The sequence below is a fragment of the Nicotiana tomentosiformis genome, chromosome 8 (assembly GCF_000390325.3).
Source record: "Nicotiana tomentosiformis chromosome 8, ASM39032v3, whole genome shotgun sequence".
Classification (NCBI taxonomy): Eukaryota; Viridiplantae; Streptophyta; class Magnoliopsida; order Solanales; family Solanaceae; genus Nicotiana; species Nicotiana tomentosiformis.
The window spans coordinates 108,735,882-108,743,123 of NC_090819.1; positions in this window are offsets into that span (position 1 = coordinate 108,735,882).

Here is a 7,242-nt window from a genome sequence, read left to right on the forward strand (position 1 = left end):
AAGCACTAACAAGATTTTTCACGCTTAGTTGCTCGAATATTTCAACTCGTAAAGTGAAGATTTTTTTAACCTCAAATCCGATTCACCAAGGAACCACACAACTCTTTTACTTGCAAATCTTCTTTAACCAGGCTAAAATCAGTGGTTAATCTAAGATTTTAGCTCAACAAAATAGACCCAGACAATTATTTCAGTAGAATAATTCAACACTTCAACAATTTTGGTTCCAACTTGGATAACTTAAGAACCCAGCAGTTGGAGTTCGATTATTTTTATCCAGTTCTTTAAATCAGTTGCTAGCATAATTCTGACTCAAGAGCAGCTCCAAACAACCAAACCATTTTTTGAATTTTCAAGCATCCAATAGCACAAATTTTTCTTCTCGGAATTTCCTTTTTTTTAATTTGTGATTTTTGATTTGGAAATCAAGGCAATAAACAAGGAATTGTTAGAACAATTTCTTAGTCTACACCCTAAAATAAAAAGATTCAATTTGTAAGAAATTTGGAAGCATGGAGGAAGGAGCTTCCCTTGAGAAGGAGATAAACTAAGAGAAAGGGACGAGGATTTAGTTGATTAAGTTTTTGATGGGTCAAGTATAGGGTTATGGATATCGGATATCCAGTATGAGCAATTGGTTGGGTATTAAAAATGTTTAGAATGCTGTCATGTGTCCCTTCCATCAAATGAGAGGCAAATATGTTTAATAGTAAGACAGTAGGGACAATTTTGATCGATTAGTATAACGGAGGATAATTTTAAACAATATTTGATAGTAGATGGATATATCTGACCCCTTTTCAATTTAGTAATGGTATCTCTTTAACCAAAAAAGTAATTTTTGTGGTTAAAATAAATAATATAAAAAATAATGGTAACTAAATATTAAGAGAATAAAGGAAAAAAATCTTATAGATAATCGTAGCCTCCTTCCAAGAGTAGAGAGTAAGAATCAAGCATAGAAATAAGACTGCTAGTATATATTAAGAATTTCTTGATGATCGTACAAAGTTAGTAAGGGGTATTTATATAAAGATACAATATGTAACTGCTTTTCTACACTTAATTCCCTCTCGTTACCAATATTAATTACATTGATTGCTCGTTATTTGAATAATTTATAACGATTATGGTAATAATAATCAATCGCGCCAAATCAGGGATCATGTCGATTCCCTTTCCATATATGTGGCTACTAATGAATATTCCTTATTTATAGTCTTTAATTGAGTATCCTGCGCTTATCTCTTCTTTCCCAACCATCAGATACGGTTTCTTTGTAAACAATCTCGTGGGTATTTTCCCCATGCCTTTCATCCGACCTCCAGTCTTCTTTATTGTTCTAACTCTTATGCCACATAACAATGCATCATTAATCCACGTGTTAAGTCTATTTTTTCCACCAATATAGTATCTTTCTCTGCATCACGCATATTGAATTTGAGTAGCTCCATTGGCAAGTATAGAAGAATCAACTCCCCAATAGTTCTTTCTTTCCCATAAGTGAGTTTAGTACAATTTATAACCAACACACTAATTCAAAAACACAAACCTGAAGTTCCTGAACCAAATCAAAGATCAGCAGCAGAATTCATTAGGGATTTCTATTCCTAGATAGCGTTAAAATTGCAGTTGACAAGTCAACAACCAATGGAGAGTCTCATGTAATGTAATGACCCAATCAGTTATTTTGAGCTCTAGCGCATTGTTCGGCGGTTTGAGGCCTCGAGTAGCTTGACTTCATATTTTATGACTTGTACGTGTGGTCGGAATTAAATTTCGGGAAGGTCGGAGTGGTTTCGGAAGGAAAATTCTTAATTCAGAAGCTTTAAATTGGAAGAGTTGATTAAGATTTGAATTCTGAGCAAATGATCTCGGAATCGGTATTTGAAGGTTCCAAAATGTTCGTATGATGATTTCGGACTTGGGCGTATGTTCGGGTCGAATATCGGGTGGCCCGAGAGCATTTCAGCGCTTATTAGGGAAGGTTGACATTTTTTTAAAGTACAAGGATTTCTTAAGTTTGATTTGAAGTAAATTTTGATATTGTTGATGTCCGTTTGGGATTCCGATCCTTAGAATAGGTTTGTATCATGATTTATGACTTGTATGCAAAGTTTGGCATTATTCCGGAATGTTTTGATACGGTTTGGACGCGTTCGTCGAAGTTTGGAAGTTTAAAAAAGGATTTTGATCATCGATTCGTAGTTTGAATGTTGTTCGGTATTATTTGAGGCCTCGAGCAAGTTGGCATCATGTTTTGAAAATGGTTGGTATGATTGGACTGGGTCCCGGGGGCCTCTGGTGTGTTTCGGGATGGTTTCGGACCATTTTTCTTGGTTTGTGATTGTTGGTTTCTGGTGTCTTAGGTATGCATTGAGATCGCGGAATAGAAGACACGATCGCGAAGAGTAAATTGGACTGGAGGAACGGTTGTTCTATGCGATCGCAGAAATGGACTCGCGATCGCATATGAGGGAGTTCAACGCGAAGTTTGGGTTGCGATCGCGTTGCTCTGTATTTGTTGTATATCAAGAACGCGTGGAAAGGTTCACTTTTGAGAAGAAGAGGTTTTGGGGCAGTGGCAATTGGCCTTTGCAATAGCGTTTTCCGCGATCGCGAAGAAGGAAGTTGTTGGGCAGAATTGTTTTATTGCGGGTTTTGGTTCATTTCTTCTACTTCTCACATGGCTTGGGCGATTTTTGGAGCTCTTCAAGGGGAGATTTTCATCATATATTGCAAGGTAATTAATTCCTACATAATGTTAGTGAAATACATGGATTATATATGGATTTAAACATGAAAATTAGTAGAAATTGTGGGATTTTGAAAGAAACCTAGAAATTGGTATTTTTGGATTTTGATTATAAAATTGAACATGGAATTGGGAATAAATCATATATTTGAGTTTGTAATGTTATGGGTAAAGTTTATCTTCGAAATTTTCAAAATCAGGGCACGTGGGCCCGAGGGTTGATTTTGTTGACTTTTCGAGTGAAGTTGAGAATTATTATAAATTGATAAATTATTCGCATTAGAGTATATTTTGATTGATTTGTACCTTATTTGACTAGTTTCGGATCAACGAGCATTGGTTTGAGAGTTAGAGAGGCATTGGAGCCGGTCATGGAACTTCAGAGTGAGGTAAGTCTCCTGTCTAATCTTGTGAGGGGGAAACTACCCCTAGGTGATATAATTGTTATGTTCTACTAGTTGTGGGTGCTACGTACGCACGAGGTGACGAGAGTCCGTACTTAGCTAAAGCATGTTTACGTCCGGGTAGACTTAGGACTTTATCATGTAATATTTGAATTATTTGAACTCATTCTGCTGGCTTAATTAATTGAACTTATAATTGAAATTGATATATATATATATATATATAGGCTAAGACTTATCACCTTGAGTTGTTGGCAAGTTATTTGAGAAACGATAAATGTTATATTCACTTTGTGCTTATGTAGTGTATTGTAAGCACGTGTCTCGTAATTTAATAATTTTCTTCCTTTCTTGTGGAGCGAGCCGAACGCCTTGGCAGTATAATATATGCATCTATGGCTCATGCTGCTCGACCCTCGATAGTGTACACATTATTCTGGATCGGATCGAACGACCTAGGCATAATCATGCGTTATATCGCTGGCAGTCCGAATATTCATGAGATTATCTTTCCACTGATGCTCGATATTTTATATGGTATACCTTATCCGTTTGATACTGACACTTGTTACATCTGAGCTGTTGAGGTAGAATATAAGACGGAGAAATTCATACTTTAAAAGAATTTTTTTGGAGATTATGTAACTTACAGATTTACCCCATTATTGTTGTGTGCTCCATATCTGCTTGTGATTTACTATATTGCTTTATTGGACCTCTAGTAAGTGTCGATGTCGACATCTCCTCACTACTTCTCTGGTTAGGCTAGATACTTACTGGGTACGCGTTGATTTATGTACTCATGCTACACTTCTACACTAAATGTGCAGGATCTGACAGGTTCAATTGGTAGTTACCTTGGCGCGTAGGTGCAGCTGCTGAGGAGACTTTATGGTGATTTGCATTCCAGGCTACGTATAGCATCTCACAGAGTCTCCATCGTACTATTTACTCTATCATGTCTTATTTACATTCCAGACAGATGTTGTATTATTATTTTACTCCTTAGTGAATGCTCACGCACTCGTGACACCGGATTTTGGGATGTCATAGATGTTGTTGGTGATTTTGCATAGCATTTATACACTCTTATTATCTATTCTATTTAAAGTGTAAGTTTTCATAATTTTAATGCGTTGATCTCTCTATCTAGTAAAATTTACGATTTTGAAAATAATAAAATGCCCAATCAAGTTGGTAGTTCACTGTTGGTTTGCCTAACGGTGACGTTGGGCGCCATCACGACCTATAGTGGGTTTTAGGTCGTGATAACTTGGTATCAGAGCACTAGGTTCATTTAGGTCTCACAAGTCATGAGCAAGTCTAGTAGAGTCTTGCGGATCGGTACAGAGATGCATGTACTTATCTTCGAGAGGATACAAGGCTGTTAGGAGCATTTCCCTTCTTGATTCCTCTTCCTACGGTTTCCATTGGAGCTTATGCCTTCATTTCCTTCCTACTCAATCTTATGCGACGTGGAGCGCTTGTTATCAATTGGGCATCGAGGAGTTGTAGTGGTACTGCAGGCGTGGTGCAGGATATTTCTCCCTGTGTATTCAGGCAGGCTACTATCATCGCCTTGATGAAGGGTGTTATGTTATTTCAGCCCAACATCTGTATTTTCTATGGTTTCGAGGCTATGCACAGACTATCATGATGTTTATGCATTGTTATTCCACAATGTTGGTGTAATTGTAGGGTGCTTGTTTATATGTCGAGGCAGTGAATGACTCTAAAGGAGGACTTCTCTGTGCATGTTTTAGAGGTTCGACATTTAATTCCAGCAGAGGAAATGCAATTAGACTATGAATGTTTAGGCTTTGGTTGATGGAGTAACGAGACTTGATATTTTTGAGTGTGGTGGAATTTTCATTTGTGATGTGGTGTCGTCGTCCTTGTTTGAACGCATTAAGGTTCACCGGCGTTATGGTCTTCTGTGGTTTGCCTTTGGGGCAGGGTGTTGTGAAATGGTGCCTGAGAAGCGGTTGTCAGAGATGGCGGTGTGTAGCGATTTCAGAATCGAATCGGTGTTTCTAATGTTGATGGCTCGAGAAAGATGATCTCCGAAGAGGCTTAGAGTTGGTAGCAATTTATTAGTTCAGGTGCTATAGAGATGGATTTTGATTTTAGGCAATATTTGGGTAGGGAAGGATGAGGAAGGACATAGTGGGAGGTGTCTCGCGGTGGTTTAATTGCTAGCCGGTCATGTATGAAAAGCAGAGGTCGAGAAGTTTCTTAAAGGAGACAGTTTTACAAAAGTGGGAGTGGCAGAGTAGCATATGGATTCTGTGGTAGGATAGCCACATGCCTTGAGAAAAGTTTAGAGCGATTTGGGAATCATGGTGGACAGTGATTAGGTCTACGAATTTTATTTGGAATGGTGGCTATTATGCTGAGGAAGGTTGAATATGACAGAAAGCAGTTTGCTTGGAGTGTTTAGGGGCGTAAGAGCTTGATTATTGTTATGGGATACGACGTGACTTCGTGTTTGAAAGGTATTGTCGGACTTTCAGTTAATGTCAATGGGGAATAAACAGACTTGTACAGCCGGTGAACGAGCATGAGTTCAAGAAGGTTTACTGATTTCGTAGTAGTGGTACCCAGTGCAGCGTCGTTGGAAGATGTTGGTATGGAATTCCACATGTGGGTTATCTCCTGTGAGTAGGTTAGCGGTTGCATGATTTTGATGAAGTTTCTACAAAGAGTTCTACTTACTACTCAGGGGGAGGCCGAATGAGCAATTGTGGATGATAATTCGGGGTGTTTTATGAAAAGTTTAATAAGAGATTTTGAGAAATTTGGCGGGTTAAAGGTGCAAGATCATGGTTGAGAAGGAGGAATCTTTGTGGGTTCTAAATTTATGTGATTGTAGCTTAAAGTTAAGTGGGGGAGCCCACCATCTATGACTGGATCGTGTGGTATTCTACCTGTGCGGTTTCTGGTTATCGGTGCATTGGTGGATTATTTATGACTAAGAAAAGAAAATATCAGGGGTAATTCGAGCAAAGAACTTGATGAATGTATGTTATATTTTGCCTTATCGACTCATGCGCAGGTTTTTGGGAAGACTTAGAGTTTGTGCTTATTGTGGATGTGATGTACGAGGAAAATAATTCATCTGGTTACTTCTTTAGGAGTGTTCATGTGCTATCAGTGCACTAGAGTTGGGTTATATATTCGGGACCAAGTCAGAGTGGGCGACTCTCACCAGTGGCTCTAATGGGTTCGAGAAGGTAAGCATGACGTCTAAGGATTTTTAGGTTCATTATGTGATTGAAGATCGGGATTTTGCAACAGAGTGTGAAGAATACTTGGGGAATTTTCTATGTTATCATCGTGTCTGCGGGGCGGTGTTGGAGAAATATGAGAAACAGTTTCAGATTTGCGGAAGGTCTTTCAGAATGGGTGTACGAGTTGGAAATACTATTATGCGCGTGAGAAGGGTATGGGATGGTTCATGGGTACTGAGATGATGTGGTCTTGTGATTCGGGTTACTCGGGATGAGTGCTGATTGAGTCAGTTATGTTTTTGAATGGAGCTATTATTATCTCTAAGGCAAATCAAGAGTAAATTGGAAAAAGTTGGGTCGGTTAGTAATGGTCTGAATCAGCATGATTGTGGCAATGATCAATTCCTTCGGCGTGTTATGTTATACAGGTGGTTTATGGTTGTATGTGGGGGCTTGACAGCCACCATAATTTGATTGATTTGGGAGGTGTTTAATTCAAATGGCCTTGTTATGTGTAAATGGATCCCGGAAGAATTATGGCGGTTTAGACCACAACTTGAGGTTTGTATTTAATGCGGCTATAGGAATTCAGTTGCGTTTTGCAATGGTTCTTCCAAAATGAGTTAAGTGAAAGGTTTCTATCCAATAAAGTGCTTATTCTACTAGTAGTTCAGGGGTTATGATGAATTGTTGTACTCTCGCGTAGCGGCATGATAGTGAGCGGCATGGAAATTAAAAGTGGAGGATCAAGGTTGCGGTTCGGTGTTGACAAGAATGTCACGAGCTTGGATGAGCAGGGAAGAATTCAGATGTTCAGAGTAAGTTGGTGTTTTCTTTAGTGTCACCTGAGAAC